This window comes from Neovison vison, chromosome 11, assembly GCF_020171115.1.
Source record: "Neovison vison isolate M4711 chromosome 11, ASM_NN_V1, whole genome shotgun sequence".
NCBI classification, from domain to species: Eukaryota; Metazoa; Chordata; class Mammalia; order Carnivora; family Mustelidae; genus Neogale; species Neogale vison.
Genome location: NC_058101.1, coordinates 65,555,787 through 65,578,428, shown reverse-complemented (window position 1 = coordinate 65,578,428; position 22,642 = coordinate 65,555,787). Strand labels below are relative to the sequence as shown.

The 22,642-nt window shown below is 50.0% G+C and overlaps 1 protein-coding gene across 4 annotated transcripts in view; it reads left to right on the top strand.

Annotated features, from left to right (window-relative positions):
- Nucleotides 1–22,642, top strand: part of AFAP1 (actin filament associated protein 1) — a 136,715-nt gene that overhangs the window by 24,224 nt on the left and 89,849 nt on the right. For 3 of the 4 annotated variants that reach the window (XM_044267850.1, XM_044267846.1, XM_044267851.1), the window contains exon 2: nucleotides 5,788–5,836. The gene's annotated coding sequence lies outside the window, so the exon portion shown is untranslated. Of the gene's footprint in view, nucleotides 1–5,787; nucleotides 5,837–12,141; nucleotides 12,173–22,642 lie in introns of those variants that run through there. The other variant, XM_044267849.1, reaches the window with a different exon arrangement.

The following is a 22,642-nucleotide window of genomic DNA, read 5'->3' as shown; positions in this document are numbered from 1 at the left end:
AACGCGCAGTGAGAGATGGAGAAGAAAGCTGTCCTCACCACTGACATCCAGTCTGCACTCCTGGGGGAGGAACCGAGGGGAGTCTCTCCGTTGTAACTTGCCAATGCCCATCCGAACCCATGTGCCCACAGAAGTGAGCAGAAGGACAAGTCCAAGATCTGTTCCAGACCGACAGACCACGGTAGCCCTGTGCGTTTGTGACCTTCAGGACCTCAGAACAGCCTGTGACAGCTGCCAGGATAGGACAGCCATCTGGGGTACGTGTGAGTGGGTGGACAAGGGAGCCTCCGGCCGCGGCACTCCTGATCCCGCCCCTCACCTGTCCCATGTGTTCTGTGCCCTGTCCACCTGGTCGGATGATTGCTGTGCTCTCTGCTCCCAATTCAGATTCTAAGGAATGGGGAAAGGGACTTGGGTTTCTTACCTGGTTGGTGGCAGAAATCCCATTTATCCCTGTTAGAGCCTGGAGCCTACAGTGACACCTGCATGCATGCTTTCCCTGTCATCTGCTGGTAGCCAGACCAGGACTGGGGAAGAGGTGGGCTATGCCTGACAGGACATCGCTCTGGGGCCCGGGTCAGAGTCCCCAGCCCCTTGACTCCAGGCTGCACCCTGCTTTTCCGTTTCTCTGATTGGTAAAATGGTAAATCTACCACGTAGCTGAGACCTCCTTCTGGGGACGGGTGCACGTGGAATGTGGCGAACAGCCATGACCTGAATTTCTCATCTCTGCAGGCTTCTCACGGCTCAGTTAGTTAAGCCTCCAGCTGCTGACGGGGAGGACCAAGGAAGTCGTTTGTACATAAACCTGTATGAGAACACTTTTTCACTGGGGGTTTCTTTGATTTGAACTGGAATAAATCTCCAACCTTAGTTTCTTTATCCTAAAAGCAGAGTAGACTGTAAATACTTTTAGGGGTGGTCGGGTAGTTGGTGACTTCTCTTACCCAGCCTGGATCCCTAGTGCTTAGAGTCCCAGCGAGCGTTTGGCCAACAGAGCTGAGGGTGCAAGTGGCGGTTCCCAACCCTGGAGTACGTCTGGGGCTGGGCGGGGGCTCTGGGAAGAGCAGGCATGCTCATTGCACAATATTCAGATAGGATCTCCAGGAATGGAGCCCGGGAACCGGTAGGTGTGAGAAGCTGCCCAGGAGATTCTGATGGACCGTAAAGGTTATGAACCTGAGTCCAAGGTGAGTGGGAGCTCCAGGCAGCATGAGACCCTCCTGCTTTCACCAGCTTACACCGGCTTTGGGTACTGCGGGGCGAGTGACGAATATTGTGCCAATAATGCCATACCCTGCAAATGTCTACCCGCTTTTGAGTTTATTCCAATGTCTACCCAGTCTGCTTTCTCTTTTTGGAATCGTTTGGCAGTTAGTTTTGCAGAACTAAAGCCAATCTGGTCTGATTGGCCCAAGACGATTTTGGGTGTGAAATGGTCTGTGTATTTCTTGTAGCCAATTGTATGGGCTTTCTGCTGGACAGCTTGTAAATACCGCCTCTTCGGGCAGGGCTGTGGAGGCGGGCTGCCTGGGTTCTGCCTGCTGTGTAACCTCCGGCAAGTTTTAGAACTTGTGTAAATCTCGCTTTCTTCATCTATGAAATGGGATGAGAGGAGCCATTGTCATCTTCCAGGATTGTTCTAAGGTTTAAATACAAATGTATCTTTAAAGCGTGTAGCTTGCTTGCCTGTTCCTAGCACATGATAAGTGCTCGGTAATTTTCACAATTTTCTTAATGGAAATACTCAGAGCTAATAAATTTGCCCAAGATAATTCATCTGTAGCCCTTGAATCAAAGATGTCTTTGGTCTTAACTGGTAGGGTTAATTCATCACTTGAATATTGGCCTCGAGAGTACCTTGAATTTCAAGCCAGTGTGGCCAGGGGATTTCCTGATTGGAACGTTGCCCCCAAAAAAGCTGGTTTCAGTCTGTATTCATGCACAGTCCTGGAGGTTTATTTGTTTCTTTGGTTTCTTCTCCTGAACCCGGCTCCGTGGTGACGTCTGGCGTGCAGGGGGTCATCGCACTGCGGCTTTGTTAGCTGCCGAGGGGACGTGATCGCACGCTGTAGGAAGTGTGCGTTATCTGCCCACCAGCCACAGACCCAGTGAGTCATCCTTCAGTGGCCAGGGCTCATTCTCCTCAGCTCTCCCACCAAGCCTTGTCTCTTCTTCTGTTACCCATCGGACTCCAAGGTCCATCTGAACAGGGACTCTGGCTCCAGGCACAGCGAGGCCATCTGCACTCAGCAATGTCCAGCACATATTAGGTGCTCACTGGATACTTAGCAAATGAAATCTAGGAGAACACAGGATAAGTCCACAAGTTAAGGTTTAAGTTGTGTGGTATGAAATCCGTATCCACATTGTTAATGCGGATATAAAATGTTTGAGTAGGGGCACCTGGGTGGCTCAGTCCGTTAAGCCTCTGCCTTCAGCTCAGGTCATGGTTCCAGGGTCCTGGGTTTGAGCCCCTGGTCAGTGGAAAGCCTGCTTCTCCCTCTCCCACTCCCCCTACCTATGTTCCCTCTCTCACTCTCTCTCTCTCTGTCAAACAAATAAATAAAATCTTTAAAAATAATTAAAATGTTTGAATAGTTACCTTAGTTCATTCATCGCTTACTGGGTGTCTTATAGGCTGGGCGTTGGGCATAGAGGTAATTATAGCTGATCCCTGCTCTCATGGAGGTGAGGTCTAGGGCAGTGGACAGACATGTGGCTGCAGGATAAATGGGTGAGTGTGATGATGGAGGGGTACCCTGTACACACCTGGGACCACCGACCAGTTTGTGCTTTATGAACACAGACAGTGAGTTGAAACACAGCTAGATTGACTCTGTATATCCATGCTTGTACAGTTGGTGGGAAGTGCCCACATATGTGCGAAATAGACTCTTGAATGACCTTATGTGGATGGAATGGCTTTGCCTAGGCCTTGCTTTATCTTCCTTCATGAGGAAAATGAAAATCAGAGCAACATTGCTACAGGAGCTCTGGGTCCGAGTTTGGGCCAGTGGGTTTTGGCTTTGGCTCTTCTGCCCTGGCTACTGTCTGGGTGTTGAGATGCTGTGCTGGGGCAGGAAGATTGGGTTAGATGACACTTATGGCCTTTTGTAGTTCCGACTTCAAGACCCATCATCTCAACCCATCTTCCTGGGGAGTAGAGAAAGAACATGGCAACCGGGGAGTTGTTGACCTACATTTACTGGGATTTTGTGGCCTGGTTTTGGGGAATGCCCCGGGAGAAATGTTGGTGGTCTGTTCCGTAGGGGCACGCAGGCGTCTTCGTGTTCTGTGTTGGTGGCGAATGCCTGGGTAAGGTCCAAGCATCAGTGGAGTCAGCCAGGAGGAGGCAGAGGACCGAGCGCTACACGTGATGTATTGGGAGCAGAATTCACTGACTCTCTTCTGTGAGTACCTTTTTCAGGGATTCTAGCTTCATGTGATTCCTGTGGTTTAGGCCGAGGATATTTGCCATCATCATGGGACGTTGAACAACCTTTGGCCTCTGCTGTGGAAATGTACAGGCTCCCGCTTCTGAGTTAGCGGGCAACAACACCCGATGGCTTCGCTGTGCTGAGTTGGGATGGGCTCAGGCCCGTCGGAGAAAGTGTGGTCTCATACATTGGTTTGGTTCTCTCTCTGAGAGCGCTTCCTGACCCCTTGGAGGAGGGGTACAGCTCAAGTCCAGGGCTGCCCAGGGCCCCCCCCAAGGTTGCCCAGTGCGATCGCCCGCACTCATGGTGCTCTTGGTCGGGACAAGGTGGGAGGAACTCTGTTTTACGTGGTGGATATGAATGGTGGTAATGACTTCTTACGTTTGTGTTTTGCCTCATGGTTCACAAAGAAGTTTAACATCTCATTTTATCCCCTCGGCGATTCGGTGTGGAAGCTGGGTGGGTTTCACATCTCTTGTTTTCCCCAGTGACTTTAGTGGGGCTTACAGCAGATCAGGGACTTAACCCAGGGCTCTCAGGTACGGCATGGTGACTGAGTTAATAATACTGTTTTGCATATTTGAGAGCCGCTGAGAGTAGATCTTAAAAGAGCTTCTCGCAAGGACAGGCCATCTTGTGACTATGTGCGGTAAGGGATGTTGCCTCGATTCATCGTGGTGATCGTTGGCGAGATACAGATATGTTATATAAATTGTGTTAGACACCCAAAACTCACATGATGCAGTGTGTCAATCACACCTCAATTTTAAAAATAAAAAGTAAATAGAGAAAGAGGCTTTACCAAGGTCACGGACTGAGTTAAGGTGGCCGCGTGTCTTCCTTGCTGCTCCACCGGGCTCTGGAGCAGTTCTTGGGGCATTTCTGTCCAGTTTGGACCCTTTTGATGTCCCGCCCTCGGTTCTTTCCTCCAGATACGTTCCTAAAGCCCCCTGGTTGGCCCTGTGCCTGGAGGCCTCCTCCACCTCTCTGTGGTATGCGTGTTATTTTAACCCCTGTGAATGAGCTCTTGCCCTGCAGGGATCGCCCCCGCCTGACAGCCACCCGCCCCCGGCCCACTCTGCACTCCATGTAATGTTCACATCTGATCACTTCCTTCTAGAAATGGGATATGTTAGTGTGCTGGGTTCTTTTTTTTTTTTTTTTTTTTCATTCAAGCTAGTTAGAGCCAAAACTGAAATAGATGATAGCAATCAGTATGCTGCTTTCAGACTGTGACTGAGCGGCTGTCGCTTCCTCCGTGTGAGCTCGCCCCTCTGTGTTGTCGCCACAATGGCTGCCTTGGTGTCCGGGCCATGGTTAAGGACTGCTGAAACCCAAGTAAGGCCAGCAGAGGTATTGCATCTGGAAAATGACAAGCAAACTAAAGGAATTTTTACTTAAGATGTTTGCAAAAGAATATTTTAGAGAGTTGACCTGTTTCTCAGCTGGAGTTTAATTTCAGCTCAGAAAGCAGCTGTGTCCCCGAGGGATTTGGGGTTTCACTCTGTGACAGATGAATTTAATTGTTGTTGTATGACCATATTATGCTTTTGTGGCTTTCATGGACCTTTCTCCCAAATGGAACAGATTTTTCTATGAAAGTCACACTTCCTTTTTGAGACGCGTAATGGTAATTTTGTGGAATGATCTCCTGTTCGTTTAACCCTGCCGAGGAGCAAACACTCTGCTTTCGGCTCCCGAGAGTTCTGTCTGGGTTCTGCCTCCGCTGCCAAAGGACAGCGAAGCAATTCTCAAAGCCGGAGAGCAAGACACATGTGCATCATGGAAATTCTCGAATGCTGTTTCAAATCTCTATGTTATTTGGATCTTTGCCTTACAGATAAGGAAACTGAGGCTCAGCGAAACTGAATCAGCTTGCCCAAGGTCACAGAGCTCTTGTGTGGTAGTTCTGGAGTGGCAAGCCAAACCTCCATGCCAGAGGCCTTCTCTGAGCCCCTGCTGAAAGGCTGCCTCGTGTCACCCCCATACCTTATGATCTCATCTTCGAGGGGGCCACCTGCCCTCTGAGCTCTATGGGGCAGTGTCTGTCTTATTTACACTGTATTGCCCAGGCCTGACCTAATAGCCGGCACATAGTAGGCATTTGTGGAATGATGACACGAGGGGTTTTTCTGATATTAGCATCTTATCATTAACATTCTTGTATATCTATTTTCTCACCTGACCCTTAAAATGGGGAGGCAGAGTGTTTTCCCTCCCCTGTTACACATAAGGAAATGATGTTGTAGAGTCTGGAATTGAATTCTGGGTTATGTATTTCCAGTTCATACAATTTATTTATTTATTTATTTATTTATCTATTTATTATTTTTTTTTTACCTCTCAGATTCTTCTGAAATTCTTTCTTTGGTGAGGATCGTCAGAAGGAGGCACAGGTAAGAAGATTTCACAGTCTTCCAGTCCAGTGGCTTTAAAAGAAATTAACCCGTCTTGGCAAGAGCCATTGTGTGATCTTCTGGGAATGCTTAGAATAGAGGTTTTGCATTAAAATCAAGACAGTGTCTGCTCTTCACCATGTCAGAGATGAAGTGTGACTGTCTGGCTTATTTGGTTGGGGGTGAAGCTGGAAATCTTGAGGACACAGGTAAGGACCTTTGTCCCTGCTCGTCACCCAGGAGCCCATCCCACAGTGGCTCTCCCACATCCTTGCCAGCCCTCCTCTGCTCTCTCACTGGCCTTTGTCTTCTTGCGGCTTTTATGAATATCAGAATTCCCCTGCGTGTGATCTGAAAATTCACATAGGCAAAACAGAGCTTTTTAAAAGTGTGTAACACATCTCCCTACTCGTAAAGGTAACACATGTTTATTGGGGAGTGTTTGGAAATAAGAAAGATAGAGAAGAAAATAAGTCTCAGCAGGAGACATCAGCACTAGGACCGAGTCGGCCTTGGGCAGAAAAGTGCTACCACAGCAGGCCAGAGAATGCTGTCCTCTGTCCTCCAAGAGGCCTACTTGCAAGCTGGGCCCTTGGCTGGTGTCTGGAACTTCCATATTGGGACGGTTCCCACCACCCTGACAGGTAAAAGCGGCTCCCGGAGTCTGAGCTCCTTGTGCAGAGAGCACGGTTTGTGCCTGCAGACCTGCTATCCTCCTGGGAGTCTGGAACCTTGTACGCGCCAGGCCGGGGAGCCCGTGTGTGCGGCCCCCAGTGAAACCCCTGATGCTGGGTCTCTAATGAGTTTCCTGGTGACAGCACTCACGTGCACTTTCCTGTGAAACTCTGAGGGAGAGGACCCCGGAGCGCCCACCTCGGGGCCTCTGCACCTTACGTCTTTCCCTGTTGCTGACAGGGCTCTGTGCCTTCTCGCAGGGATGAATCTAGCTCTCAGGGTGCCTGTGCGCCGAGCTCTCCTGGGCAGTCATCCAGCCTCCGGGCTGGGGGAGGTGGCAGGAGATCTTGGAGACCCTTGACCAAGGGCTAGTCCTTTTCTTTTTCTCAGCATTAAACTTTGTTTTTTGTTTTTATTTTTCTTTAGTAAAATAGGTTTGACATCTGTCTGAGATGTTTTTTTATTCCATAAACATAATGAAGCGTTTTGTCACATCATGAAATATTCTTTCAAAACATGATTTATACTTAAATTATACCTTAAAGGTTTACGTAACATTGGCTATTTGGGCTTTATGGTTTATAGAGCTATTGCAGGTAACGAAAACCCTAGTTTGCAGAACTTGAGTGTGTCTCAGCGTAGATTGTCATTGGGGTGGGTTGGAGAGGGTGTGGTGGTGTGGGTGATCTGGGCAGATGCCTTCAACTCTTCTGCAGAGGAGGGGTTTCTGCTGGCTCCGTCATTGGCCATGTTCGAGAACAGCCACCTCACTGAGTCCTCACCAATACTGAGGATTACCAGGCAAAGCAGTTTGTCAACTGGTTAAATTATAGATGATATCCAAAGTGTAGGGATAGAGGGCACATACCTCAATATCATCAAAGCCATCTATGAAAAACCCACCGCAAATATCATTCTCAATGGAGAAAACTGAAAGCTTTTCCACTAAGGTCAGGAACACAGCAGGGATGTCCATTATCACCACTGCTATTCAACATAGTACTAGAAGTCCTAGCCTCAGCAATCAGACAACAAAAGGAAATTAAAGGCATCCAAATCGGCAAAGAAGAAGTCAAATTATCACTCTTCGCAGATGATATGATACTCTATGTGGAAAACCCAAAAGACTCCACTCCAAAACTGCTAGAACTTGTACAGGAATTCAGTAAAGTATCAGGATATAAGATCAATGCACAGAAATCAGTTGCATTTCTCTACACCAACAACAAGACAGAAGAAAGAGAAATTAAGGAGTCAATCCCATTTACAATTGCACCCCAAACCATAAGATACCTAGGAATAAACCTAACCAAAGAGGCTAAGAATCTATACTCAGAAAACTATAAAGTACTCATGAAAGAAACTGAGGAAGACACAAAGAAATGGAAAAATGTTCCATGCTCCTGGATTGGAAGAATAAATATTGTGAAAATGTCTATGCTACCTAAAGCAATCTACACATTTAATGCAATTCCTATCAAAGTACCATCCATCTTTTTCAAAGAAATGGAACAAATAATTTTAAAATTTATATGGAACCAGAAAAGACCTCGAATAGCCAAAGGGATATTGAAAAAGAAAGCCAAAGTTGGTGGCATCACAATTCCGGACTTCAAGCTTTATTACAAAGCTGTCATCATCAAGACAGCATGGTACTGGCACAAAAACAGACACATAGACCAATGGAACAGAATAGAGAGCCCAGAAATAGACCCTCAACTCTATGGCCAACTAATCTTTGACAAAGCAGGAAAGAATGTCCAATGGAAAAAAGACAGCCTCTTTAATAAATGGTGTTGGGAAAATTGGACAGCCACGTGCAGAAAAATGAAATTGGACCATTTCCTTACACCACACACAAAAATAGACTCAAAATGGATGAAGGACCTCAATGTGAGAAAGGAATCCATCAAAATCCTTGAGGAGAACACAGGCAGCAACCTCTTCGACCTCAGCCGCAGCAACATCTTCCTAGGAACATCGCCAAAGGCAAGGGAAGCAAAGGCAAAAATGAACTTTTGGGATTTCATCAAGATCAAAAGCTTTTGCACAGCAAAGGAAACAGTTAACAAAATCAAAAGACAACTGACAGAATGGGAGAAGATATTTGCAAACGACATATCAGATAAAGGACTAGTGTCCAAAATCTATAAAGAACTTAACAAACTCAACACCCAAAGAACAAATAATCCAATCAAGAAATGGGCAGAGGACATGAACAGACGTTTCTGCAAAGAAGACATCCAGATGGCCAACAGACACATGAAAAAGTGCTCCATATCACTCGGCATCAGGGAAATACAAATCAAAACCACAATGAGATATCACCTCACACCAGTCAGAATGGCTAAAATCAACAAGTCAGGAAATGACAGATGCTGGCGAGGATGCGGAGAAAGGGGAACCCTCCTACACTGTTGGTGGGAATGCAAGCTGGTGCAACCGCTCTGGAAAACAGCATAGAGGTTCCTCAAAATGTTGAAAATAGAACTGCCCTATGACCCAGCAATTGCACTACTGGGTATTTACCCTAAAGATACAAACGTAGTGATCCAAAGGGGCACGTGCACCCGAATGTTTATAGCAGCAATTTCCACAATAGCCAAACTATGGAAAGAACCTAGATGTCCATCAACAGATGACTGGATAAAGAAGATGTGGTATATGTACACAACGGAATACTATGCAGCTATCAAAAGAAACGAAATCTTGCCATTTGCGACAACATGGATGGAACTAGAGCGTATCATGCTTAGCGAAATAAGTCAAGCGGAGAAAGATCAATCATATGATCTCCCTGATATGAGGAAGTGGTGATGCAACATGGGGGCTTAAGTGGGTAGGAGAAGAATCCATGAAACAAGATGGGATAGGGAGGGAGACAAACCATAAGTGACTCTTTTTTTTTTTTTAATATTTTATTTATTTATTTGACAGACAGAGATCACAAGTAGGCAGAGAGGCAGGCAGAGAGAGAGAGAGGAGGAAGCAGGCTTCCCGCTGAGCAGAGAGCCCGATGCGGGGCTCGATCCCAGAACCCCGGGATCATGACCTGAGCTGAAGGCAGAGGCTTTAACCCTCCGAGCCACCCAGGTGCCCCCATAAGTGACTCTTAATCTCACGAAACAAACTGTGGGTTGCTGGGGGGAGGGGGATTGGGAGAAGGGGGGTAGGGTTATGGACATTGGGGAGGGTATGTGCTTTTGGGTAAATTGGAAGGGGAGGTGAACCATGAGAAGACTATGGACTCTGAAAAACAATCTGAGGGGTTTGAAGTGGCCGGGGGGTGGGAGGTTGGGGTACCAGGTGGTGGGTATTATAGAGGGCACAGCTTGCATGGAACACTGGGTGTGGTGAAAAAATAATGAATACTGTTTTTCTGAAAATAAATAAATTGGGAAAAAAATTATAGATGATATCATTTTAATTTGCATTTTTGAAAAATATTTATTTATTTGACACACAGAGAGCCCGCGCAGAGTGAGAGCACGAAAGGGGTGTGGGGGGCTGGGGCAGAGGGAGAAGCAGGCTCCCTGCTTGGTGGGGCTCCATCCTAGGACCCTGGAATCATGACCTGAGCCAAAAGCAGATGCTTAACAAGCAAGGCCACCCAGGAGCCCCTTGATTTGCATTTTTCGTTATTAGCGAGGTTTGAATGATTTTCTTTTCTGACTTGCCTGCCCATCATGTCTTTTTGATTGAGCATTTTCCATCCTTTGCCCAGATATTCTGTGATGCTTCTGGGCTGAGATAGTGACCTTCCAGGGAGAAGCCTTGTATCCTCCCTCTGCCGTACCCACTCCAGGCCTCTGACATGGTGTGTGTTGGAGAAGTGGGCTTTCGTTACGGTGGGAAGCATGACTTCTGTTGCCCATTGATGAGGTCCTCCTTAAAAGAAGGCCCCAATGTGTGCACTGGAATTGATACGTGCCACGGAAGGACGCCGTGGCATCCCTCAGAGGATGGGGACAGGGACAGCTAGGGTGGGAGGTTAGAGTGGAGGGAGAATGTCCCATTTTGCATAAATCTGAATTTTTTTTTTTCAAAGATTTTGTTTATTTGAGAGAAAGAATGAGAGAGAGAGATCGAGCATTGGGAGGGAAGGGCAGAGGGAGAAGCAGGCTCCCCACAGAGCAGGGAGCCCAATGTGGGCCTCGATCCCAGGACCCCGGGATCATTACCTGAGCCGAAGGCAGACATTTAACCCCCTGAGCCACCCAGGAGCCCCTCATCTATCTGAATTTCAAGTTTCAATATTTTATTATTTAGTGCTTCTTAATTATGTTTACACATTAATCACATTTGTAATGAAAGCAATATTTACATCTGAGAATTTGAAAAAAAATGTGAAATAACCTGTGACTGTGACTGGGGACTAGTTATTCAGCCTTCCTGTGCCTCGGTTGGGGAGTGGTATTGTATCCATTTTATACGGTTGTCTCAAGAGTTCTGAGAGATTAAACTCAGAGCCTGGCACTTCCCGAGGGCATAATGCTATCATTTCAACATTTTAGAAGAAAGAGAATGCTAACAGGTCATCCTCGGGCCATTGTAGAGAGAACCTGAATTCAGTTCCCTATAAACAGTGTGATGGAAAAGCATAATTTGGGCGTCAAGAGACTGGGCTGTGAATGGGGCTCTCTGATGAGCCTGCAGTCCCACGGGCCGGGGGCCTTCCAGGGAAGGCAGCAATCAGGAAAGCCGCGGGACGATGGTGAGGGGCACATGCGTGCGGGAGCAGAATGCATCCAGAGAACCCCACGTGGTCTGTCCTGTGCGGATTTGGCCCGTTGTCACAGCAGCGGCATCAGCGGAAAGGACAGCTTGCCTCGATTTGCATATCTGGGTGTTTGTGCTATTTATAAACAGTTAGAAAAGGCGTGGAAGGCTGTTTGTGGCAAGCTGGCAGATCTGGCAAAACACGGACAGTTCTGTGAGCACAGTTTGCACGAGCGCGGGCCCGAGCGTTCGCATAAACAAACACATTCTCCCGTCTTTGCTCTTAAAAACAGACAGTCAGCCGTTGGCCATATGGTTGATCAGCTTTCCCTTGAAATACAGGGGGTTTGATGGCCAGACGTCTGAAATCTGAAACCATCTTAAAACAGCTTTATCCGCCCCCTGCCTTGCCCCTTTTCTCCATTATGAGGAAAGAAGAACGGAGAGAGGACAGTGTCACTTTACAGGGGCTCTTGTCACCGTCTGTCCTATTCCCTGTTGACCTGTCATGTCAGCATCACCACAGGTCGGGTGGAGACATCCTTTCTCCTCTTCTCTGTGGCATGGTTCCGTCCCACATCTGTCGCTCTCTGGTGTGTGTTCCGGTTTGTCTGTTCGTGCCGGCACACACGTGGGCTCCCCGAAGGCCCAGGTTGGCGTCTGGAGTTGCTGCTGCCCACCCCCAACCCAGGCACAGCGAATTGTGTTTGTTGAGTGAACGGGAAGGGTGAGACGGCCGCTCTTCCCTCTTCTGCCAGGTCCTGAAAAATGCTGGTGGGAGATGCTGCTCGAGCAGGGAGTAGGGGACTGTAGGCGATGAGGCCATACGCGTCCCTGGGGGATGTCTCGTCAGCCCAAATACTTACCCTGAAAGAAGGTGCGAATCTTGAGTGGGGACTGCTTCCTTGGGAAATTAGCAGGTGGTCTCGGCATTTCACACAGGTAAGCGACGCTGCCCTGTGTGCGTGTGTGCGCGTGTGTATGTGTGCACGTGTGTGTGTGTGTAAGTGTGCGTGCACGTGCGTGGGCCACGGGCTTCTGTCCTGGTGCAGAGAGAATATACAGCCCGAGGGATGAGAAAACGAGCTGCCCAGCATCACCAGGTAGAATGGGACCAGAGCCTACATGTGTCCTTCCCAGAGCCTCCCTGCTGCTCACCTCCCCGCCCTCTCTCCTGCTCACACCATCTTCCTCCACTCCACAAAAGCAGGAACGGGGGAGAAAATGTAGCCCTGTGCCACTGGTGCAGAGAAAAAACCCAGCAGCTTCAAATCACGTTGACAGGTCTTGTACTGAGAGCAAGGGGTGATTTTTTTTACAATACTTTTATATTTCACAGGACCTTACATTTTCTCATAAGTTTTATAATACAAGATGATCGAAGGGTTTTGGGGAATGGCGACTTTAGGAAAAGGGGGAAAAATCAAAGAGAGAATTGCAGTTCTTGCTTTACTGTCAGCCTAGCATTTAAGTGCTTCCGAGTCTCACCCGCACTTGTGCTGCAGCTTGGACCATTATGAGGCCAGTGACTACCCATTGTTCTAGAACAGCAGATGCAGCCACCAACTCTCCCCTCTAAGGGCGGTCTTACTCATTTTAAATGCAAATGACAGGAGCAGCAGATGGCGAGGTGGGCTAAGAATTTAGTTGTTTGGTCACTGACAGCTCTTTGCTTCCGCATGTTACGTCAGGACCTGGGACTGGCTGAGCCCTCGGAGAACTGATTATGATCTGTCCCCTTGCCAGCTGGGCTCTTTTTCTCTCCTGGTCTGGAAGGATTGCTCTCCTGCAGTCCACGAAGATGGATCGCTGATTATTTTGAAATCACGTAGGGTTGTTTGCACCATCTAAAATTCTGAAGCGGAGAAAGCTATCCAAAGACTGTCTTCTCTTTGGGCTTCAGAGCTTTCGAATCCGTGTCTAGGGTTTACGTGAGCTAATTAAGGTCTTCTTCGATAGGTAACTGAGTATGTTCCTGATTGAACAGGGGAGTTGCCCCATGGCATAGCCCCTAGCACTTTGTTTACATGAGGATATGGTGCTTAGAACAGAAACTGGACCTTCTAAATGACCACCTAAATGGGAATTCTTTCTAAATGACTTTCTTAATGAGTGACATGGAGCACCAGAGCGCATGCTTATTAAAGAGAGACCCTTTCATCTTGTCTGAATTCGGATTTGGCATCAGTATTTAGCAATGCAGCCATAGAACTGGCCCAGCCCCTCCTTTATCCCTTTATACAATCCAAAGGTGTTTCCAGGGTGGGAGTGCTCCCTGCCTTTCTCCTCACAGGCTGTGCCCCTGTCGTGCCTACCTGACTTCCCTACTTGTCCCCCCTCCTCTGGGCGTTCTGTAGAGGGATCGGCCCCTGCCTTGGCTTTCCTGTGGCTGGAAGAGAGGGGTTGCTGCCAGCTGTCCCGTGGGGGACATTCAACTTGCCAGTGCTGCGGTCTGGTCACTGAGTGGCACCGAAAGCACGTACTTCTGCGAAACCAGAGGTCAAAGTGATGGCAGGACCCATCTCTTTGTCAGGATGCTCTAAGTATCTTAATCATGGCTGGAAAGCCATTGAGAAAATATGTGATTCCTGAAATTTGGGGTTAGAGGGCTGTCAGGGACTTGTCGTGGGGTGACAGCAGAGCAGGGAGGTGAAGGGGTGACAGGCACACTGTGCATCTCCCTGCTAGGCACCGGTGGATGTGGGGCTGCATCCCACGTGTGACTTAGGAACTCATCTGGCGATTGTGTTTCAGCTTCTGCCACAGTGTTCTTCCTCTTCTGTCATGCTGTTCCTCGCACTGTAGGCCTCCAGCCGCATGCAACATGGGAGTGTTCTTGCTGGTCGAGAGAAAGCACTGTCGCTGCACGGTCCCAGTGCCCTAGCTTTCTGGCGTAGGCACCTGGCCGCCAGCACGTGGGTCTCCTGAGTTCACTGTTTTAGCATACAGTTCAAGGCTCTGGGAAAAGAGGGGCCAGAACCGGCACAGAGATATACTGGAAGAACAGTTTGCCAAGTAACCTGGGATGGAGACAGTTTGCACAGGCAGCACGGGACGCGCTCTGCGTGTGACATGTTCTTTACAGCCCCTCCCGGCAGCATTACAGATTTCTGGAGCATTCGGGGTAACTGGAAACGCCAAGGACAGCCCTCCTGCGGGCTGTGGGCAGTCAGGGTTCATTCTGGGTTCATTTGCTGACTGCAGCCTTATTCCCGGCCGTGTGTGAAGGTTGGACATCCTCCTGGCGGGGCTGGTGCAGGGGTTTGCTAGGGCTGATGTGTGGGAGTGAGGTGCATTTCAATCTGTTTGAACTATGAGTAAGCGAAACACAGGCAGGTGCCCTTGGCCACATTATTTATTAATCACTATTCCACCTCCCAGTTAGACTCTGGATGAGGGTCCCTTGAGCCCTCCTGTGTGTGTGCACACTGCCCACACTCACACCCCCTCCCACCCATCCATACACACGTGTCCTTTTTAAAGCCCCAGCTTTATTGGCCACGTCTGCTTCCAGCACTTTCCCATCCCACTGCCCCTTCTGTTTTACCTCCCAGACACCTGTTGTCCCCAGTCGGCCTGCCTGCCTTCTTCCTTCCTGGTGTCAGAGGCTCCTGTGGCTGGGAAGCACCCTCACAGTTTCCAGGGTTTTCTGAATCTTGTTTTATCAGGCCCTGGGGATGGTGGAGAGGCTGAGGCTCAGGGAGGGGCTGTGCGTGCTATTTGACAACGATGGGATTTTCTCCCGTGCAGGCAACTTGCCGTGTGCTTAGTGCTAAAGAATGCTTGACTTCGCCCTCCTTAGTGAGGGATGCTTAGTGAACCTAGCCTCGCTTCCAACAGGAAAGCATGATTCGCATATCATCTTGTTTTGTATCACCGGGTATCAAGGGATAGGCTGTCCTGGAGCTCCTCGTTCACTCAGCCGGGGTCTGCTGACCTGGGTACGTGTACGCGCTATGGCAGCTGCTTTGCCGGCCCCTGGGACTCACCCTAGGGGCACTGTCCCCCAGGATGGCCTGGCTCAGACAGACATGCAAAACTGGTGGTGTTTTGAGAATGCTGGAATGGGGTTCCTGCAAGGTGTGGGGCTGAGCTCCTGTATCCCCACCGCCCCCCAAGCAGCTTATCCCCATAGCTCTGTGTGCCTGCCAGAGCCCTCACCACAATGCTTTGAAATTCGTAGCTTATATGCTCATCTGGATTCCCATGAAAGGGAGAGCTCTCGAGGGACACTATGTACCCATTATTGTTACGTTCCTGTTGCCCAGCATGGTAAAGGCAAAAGATGGACAAGGGTGGGCTATGTACCCATTATTGTTACGTTCCTGTTGCCCAGCATGGTAAAGGCAAAAGATGGACAAGGGTTCTTTACTGTTTCATGGAAACTACGTGGGCTGAAGGAGGGGTCCCCATGGTTGGGGGAGCAGGGGGTAGACAGGATGGGCTCACCGAGGGAGGGAGTGGGTTTTGTTTCTCAACTTACATTTGCAATCACACAGACTTAGGGAAACATCGCAGAAATAGCACAGAGAACTCCTGTATGCCCTTCACCAGATTCCCCAAACATTTTACAACATGAGTACTTCCACTTGCCCTCCCCCTCTTGCACTCACTCTCTTCTGTGTGTGTGTGTGTGTGTGTGTGTGTGTGTTTATTCATTCATTACCAAACTGTTTGGAGCGGAGGCTGGATTGCAGGGGTGAGGTGAAGAAGTGGCAAAGGAGGGGTAGGCTGGGAGCTCTCACAGCAATCTGGGCAGGAGAACTCAGTGGCTGGGCCTGGTGGGAAATGACCAGAGAGGTGAGATGGGGTTCATCTGCTGTATGATTCGCTCACAGGTTAGATGAAGGGCCTCAGGGATTTTGGCCTGAGTGGCTGGGGACGACCGGGAGGGGGGGGTTTGGCAGGGGGAGTCAGAAGCCGGTTGTAGGGCTAAGACTAAGGCCCAAACACAGAGGGCCCGGAGCACTGGGGGAAAAGAGCATAAAACAAGACCTCAAAGAACGTGAGCAATTCAGAAGGATAGAGTTAGCAGATTTCATTCGTACACGAAGAGGCCACTGAGGTGTGAGGAGTCCCCAGCTCGTCTAGACAGGGCTGAGCCTGCTCATGTCACATGGTCCCCGCTGTTGGTGGAAGCAGCTGGCTTTCATCCGCAGATGCACGGAACTCACCCCCATGTCCTGTTTCTCGTAATGTGCCATCTGTGTCCTATGGCCTTTGCTTTCACAGCTCTTTGTCACCACTCCCGTCACTTGCCCCTGGGTGTCTCCCTCACTCGACCCCATCTCCCCAGCATTCCTCAGGAAGGCTAGATTCAGCTTCTTTTCCCCACAGAGGGCAGCTGGCAGGGCGGGCGGGGGTCTTAACGGGAGATGGGAATTGAGGGGAGATTACTGTGTAAATGGTAGGTGGAGTCAGAGCTGGAGGGAGTCACCCAGGGAGGAGTATACTGATGAGGAAAAAGCCCCCGTCCAAGATGATGAGCTCGAAGAGCAGGGGAGACCAGGCCTGGGAGGCAAGTGGAGAAACTGTGTCCAGAAGGGCGTGTGACAGGTGTACGTTCAGACGCGGTCCCATCAGTGAAGTGAGGGCAGATGTCCCTGACGGTACTGGAGCCCGTCAGAGGAGGGGCCAATGCGACGAGGGAGCCCGACGGGGTGGGAAGGATGGGAAGTGGGGGGCGGCAGTGTGGGCCTCTATTTCGAGGGACCTGGTCAAGTCGGGCTTGCTCTAGATGGTCCATCCTGATGTTAGGAACAGTACTTCGTTTATATCGTAAGCTCTGGATCCTTAGCCGGGAGCAGATGACCACCCTTCAGCTGGAGAGCAAAACGTGTATTAAAACTCTCTTAGTTGTGGCTCAGGCTATGTTTTGGACATTGCTAGGGACATTTTCTCTTTGGAAGTAGGGCCCTTTGGGTCAAGAAGTACTTCCAAGAGAGACACACACTTTCATACAGAAATGGTTAAAGTGACAGAACAGTGTACTGCTTTATGGTTACTTACAGGTTACTGAGGTAGCATTCACTAAAGCTGCTAGCTAGCATCTCTGCCAGGTGCCTCTTGTTACTGAGGAGACGCTGGTCTGTCACCTGCGAGCCTTGTGTCTTTGCGGGAGTGAGTTCCTCTTCCCGGGGGCTCGTTTTCTCCTCTCTGAAATACAGTGTCTCCTCCACGGATTACATTGTTGCTGAAACGATGTTACTGACTCTTTTGGAGGAGGGGTTCTCCCTAGGTTTGAGGGGGGGTGTCTCATGAAATATACAGGGGAGATGAGGTTGGGTTTCTCCAAACCAGGGGCCCCACTGAGAGATGATGCTCTGTCCAGGCAAGTTACAGATCATCTTATTTAACCCTTACACCTATGCTTTAAAGCCAAGATGAAGCTTGAGCAAATGTTTCTGACAGATAATTATACTGACGACGAGGAGGGTAACCGTCACAGTCTATTGAGGATTAACCCTGTGGGCCAAGTTCTTCACATGAGGATGTGTTGACGAGCTCCATCATTGTCCTTTTCCGGAGAGAGGAGAGTGACATGGCTGTGTGCTAGAGGCCCCTGCTAGGAAGTACAGGGGCAGAATTTCAACCCAGTTGCTTCAACTCCCGAGTCTGTGACCATTCAATGTGCGAGCACAAGCCCATCATCACGTTCTTTGGGAACCTGAGTCACATCTGTTCTGTGAGCCCGGAGGCTCCAAGCCCTGAGAAGCTAATGGGAAGGTGACTGTCCTCTTTAATTGGCTTCTACTGACACATGGACATATGTTCCCCAGCCCTCAGTGCCCACCAGCCCTCCCCGTCCATGTGGGCATGGTGGGGGCCCCATCTGCTGGGGAGGGGGAACAGGGGCAGAGCGACAGACGGCCTTCCAGCCTGCCTTCCCCAGAGACAAGCCCATCAGCCCCACACTCCCCCTGCTGTCTGAGCCCCGGTTCTGTGCCTGCTGCTACGGGGAGCCCCAGAGGCATTTCCTGTTCTGCTCTCTGGAGGACCTGGATAGAAGCAGGGTCTGCGGCCTCCGCACTTCACCATGACCAGAGGATAGGAACAAGCTCATCCGAGGCCAGAGGTCAGCCTCTCCATTCGCGGCCCCCCACCCCTGCCCTGGAGTCTGTGCAGGGTCAGGTGTACACGTGGGGTGGCAGCACTCGTCAGCAGGGGCAGGACTGGGCCATGCATCCTGCCCAGTGTGTATGTCCCTCTAAGGCCAGGCCACCTCTGCACGAACAGCTGGAAGACAGTTGAGCCCAAGGAGTGGAGTTGGCCTCCCGTTTCCAGCTGTGCTCCAGCTCTTAGTGGACTAGCCTTCTGAGTCCTGGGCTTGTCCCGACAGCCTCTCTCAGCCTTGGAGGCTGGGCCTTGGCCTTCAGGCTTGCCTTTCTAGACTTTGCTTCCCTGGACCCCCAGAGCAGAGATGGCAAAGATTTCAGGCTTCCGGCTTTCGTGGCCACTCTGCTGCTCTGCTGCTGTGGCATGGAAGCCCCGTGGCCAGCCAGTGAGTGGGGGTGGCTGCGTGCCAACAAGACCCTGTTTACAGACCGAGGCTTCGTGCCAGACGGGGCCCACAGCTGTCATCCACTCCCCACTGGGATGGTGAAGCTACAGATCGAGGCCTGTTACCAAGACCCTCTGTATCTGGTTGAACCTGACCTTTGGGAGGATATCAGTCAGAGGTCGAGCATGTCTTCAGGGGCAGTGCCACTCTTCAGCTGTCCCCTCTCCTGATGGCCTTGCTGGAGGTCTGGATCCTTGGGGCCCCCGAGGTTGTCGGTTGTGGTTGGCTGGGTGCTTCATGGAACAGGACAGTCACTGCTTCTTCAAGGAGCCCTACTGTCAGTCAGCCAGTCCCCTGTGGGCTGGGGCCACCGGGACCGCAGCATCACCTCCTCTGGGAGCTTGTTAGGAAGGCAGACCCTCGGAGCCCCCTTACCTGCTGAGTCAGAATCTGCATTTTAACAAGCACCCCTCAGTAGCATTCCCATGGAGGTTTCAGAAGCCCTGGGGGGGTGTTCCAGTATGAAGGACAGAGAGGAAGCGTTTTGAAAATGCTTTTATCTCCAGCTGTTTAACATTAAAGTATAATTGCAGAACTTGATTGCTGTGTAGGCAGCTGTGTCTGGACCGACATCTACTAGAACCATCTCTGAGTGCTATCTTCCTGACAGAAAGGGGCTGTCGGGCTCACCTTGGGGAGTAACATCAGGAGTTCTAGACTACCTAAAAAACACGAGGCAGAAGTTTCTGCCCCTCAGTGTGTGCCCAGGTGCCCTGCCTTGCTGTCCTGTGCCTCAGTCTCCCCAGTACGATAGGAGAGACAGAGGACAGCCAGGGTTTACAGCTCTCAGGGTTACAAGGATTCTGTTTGCTTTTGGTCAGGCCATAGGCCTTGATCCTGGCCTCCCCCCCACCCCTGCCATCTCAAGGAGGATGCTTTCCTTCCCTGAGTTGTGGGTGACCCCTCCTCCCTGCCCGCTTTTGGCTGAGGTCTGGGGTGTGGGAGCGATTGGAAATGCAGTGTCTTTCTGGAGCTTCGAACTATGGTAAGGAAAAGCTCAGATGTGGGGAGGCCACTTCTCAATTTGTTGGAGGTGCACGAGCTTTGCCCACCATGCAAGTCTGAAGTCTGAGGGCCCTGCGGCCCCCCTGACCTCCCGGCCCCAAGCTGCGTTCCCGATGACTTAGTTAGGTTAGGCCTTTTAATTCATGTAAAGTAGGCTGCAGATGTGCATAGAATGGAGCTGGTAGTGTGAAGGGCAGTGTCTAAGAGCAAACATCTATTGTCTCAGTTTCCGGAAACGAGGTGGCATACTATGGAGGGCCTGTCCTGATGGCCAAGGCCTCCCTCTCCCTCTACCCCCGCCCCTCTTCTCAGAGAGTGTTGAGTCTGTGAGCAGCTTTCCCACTCTGGCATCTCTTCCTGCTTCCTCCCCCACAAAGCCGCTGTCCCGGCAGTGACCGTGGACATCTGCTGAGCCATTAGGCCCCCAAGCCAGCAGCTGGGGGCCGCTGCGCTGGCTGCCGGCTCAGCTTTCGCTCTGTGCTGAGAGGCCTCAGTGTTTTTTTAAAGTGATGGTTCTCCAATTCGGGAGATGGTGCCAGGGCCTCTCTCATGCCCTAAATTAGCTACCGTCCCCGAGGATTTTAAAGGCAGGTTCGGACCAGAGGGAGCACTTCTGGGCACCCAGACTTGCCTCTTAGTCTTTTCTGTGGCCTTGATCTGAAGGTCCCTGTTCCTCCCTGAACTTCAGGGCCTGCATTCGTGAATCCCCAGATATTAGACTGTTCTAGATTGCCTCGACTTGAGGAGTCTCCCTGCTGAAGAGAGAACTCAGTCAGCAGGAAGACAGGTGGGCCCTGCTCCCTGGAGCTGGGTGAGGAGGGAGCAGCCGGCCCCCTGCACCTGGCTCTCCCTTCCTCCCTCCCTGGCTGGGGCCACAACACACGTGGCCTCTCTGTCTTGCTGGAGAGGGGAGGGGTCAGCTCACCCTGCCATGCTTTTCAAAGAGCCTTGACCTGGCCCAATGGAGGGCTTTGAGGGCTTTGTGCTTCAGCGGGATCCTGTTCCCCTTGGGAGAAGGCAGAGCTGGCTAGGATGTAGGCTGCTCCTGTCCTGTCCAGCCCTGTGGGCTGTGAGCCCCTCCCAACTCCCTTGGCTTCAACAGTAGCCTATGGTTGTTTGAATGAGACCCAGTTTACAAGTTCAGTCTGCCGCTCTTTCCCCTTTTGTTTGTTTTTATTCCTTCCTTTGATTAGAAGAAGAAGCCATTCATGAATAAAGATGCAGTGCAGCTTTATGGTAATGAAGAGAACTCATTCCCTGGAGCTTTCCGTGATTTAGGAATCCTGCTTTCTTCTTTATAAAAGCAGAATTAGCCCTGATGTGCTATGCCAGTCCAGTGCTCTTAGCCTGTTGTGATGCATGCAGCAAAATCATTTTTTAAAATCCTGTTTACCTGGATTTTCTCAAAATTGGCCTTATCACATACAATATACAGACTGTCCCCTGTTTAATTGACTTTGCCTTAACTAGGTAGGGTTTTCTCCCAGACCTTGAGCTGTCTCAGAAGAGACAGCTTCAGCTCTTAGGGTCTGAGTCCTGAGAATCCAACAGGACGGGTCCTTTGCCCGCTCAGACTAGGGCACCCACCCATCTGTTTTCTGCCGCTCTCCATTAGCTTTGCTGGTTCTGGAATTTCATGAAAATGGGATCAGACGGTATGGGTTTTTATGATTTTTTCACAAGTTATGCATTTGGATGGTTTATTTCTTTTTACTGCGTTGAAATAGTCCATTGTGTGAAGACCTCACAATTTGTATATCCTGTGTTTGGTAATGGTCGTTTAGGCTGTGCGCAGTCTCTGGCTGTTAGGGGTGGAGCTGCTAATGTGTTTGTGGGGACACATGCAGTGATTTCTGCTGGGTGAATACCCAGGAGTGGAATTACTGGACCACATGGTGAATGTACATTTCACTCTACAAGAACTTGTCAGACTGTTCTCAGAGGAGGTGGGGCCGCGCAGGCTCCGGATGGGAAGGTAGGAGGGACTACTTGCTTGTATTTTGGCAGAGCTTGGTGTTACCAGCCTTAGAATCTCATCTCCTGACGAATCTCATTGTGCTTAGAATCTCCCTGTGCTGCGGGAAGAGATGTATCTCATTGTGACTACAACCTGCTTGACGCTGATGACTAACAATATCAGCACATCTTTAACATGCGTCCTGGCCATTTGTGTCCTTTCCTGTGTGTGAAATGTCTGGCTCCTTTGCTTGGTTTTTTTGGTTGGGTCTTTTGTACGTTCTCAATATTCAGCATGTAGGTGTCAAATGTGTGTATTGCAAATATTTTCCTAGTGATTTCCATGGGCATCTATTCTTGTTTCATATATTTTAGAATCAGCCTTTTTCTTCTTTTTCTTTTCTTTTCCTATACCCTGCTGGGCTCTTGGATGGGATTGTGTTGAGTCTCTAGAATAATTTGGGAGGACGACGACTATATGAACAGTACAAAATCTTCCAATCTGCGAATACGGTATCTCTCCTTCTATCTGGGTCCTCATTACATTTCATAGGTGTCTGTGTATCGCTCTGTCTCACAGTTTGTTAAACTTGTGGGTGTTGCATGTATGTTAATGCCATCACACCTGGATCTAGCCTTTCTCGTTCTTCCACCTCTCAGTTGTTCATTGCTAGTAAGAAGCTGATGATTTTGGAGGGAAATTGCCAGACCAGGGCGTCCACGCTTCCCGGAGGTGGCCTGGGAAGGGTTTGCAGAGGGGGAGGCGCTTGGTTTTACCCACAGTGAGCTTGCTTGGCAGAGAAGCTGAGCACCAGGGCAGGCCTATGGCAGAACACATGAGCGGAGCTGGAGGCAGAAACACGGGAATGTTCTGAGAAGAAGGGGCAGTA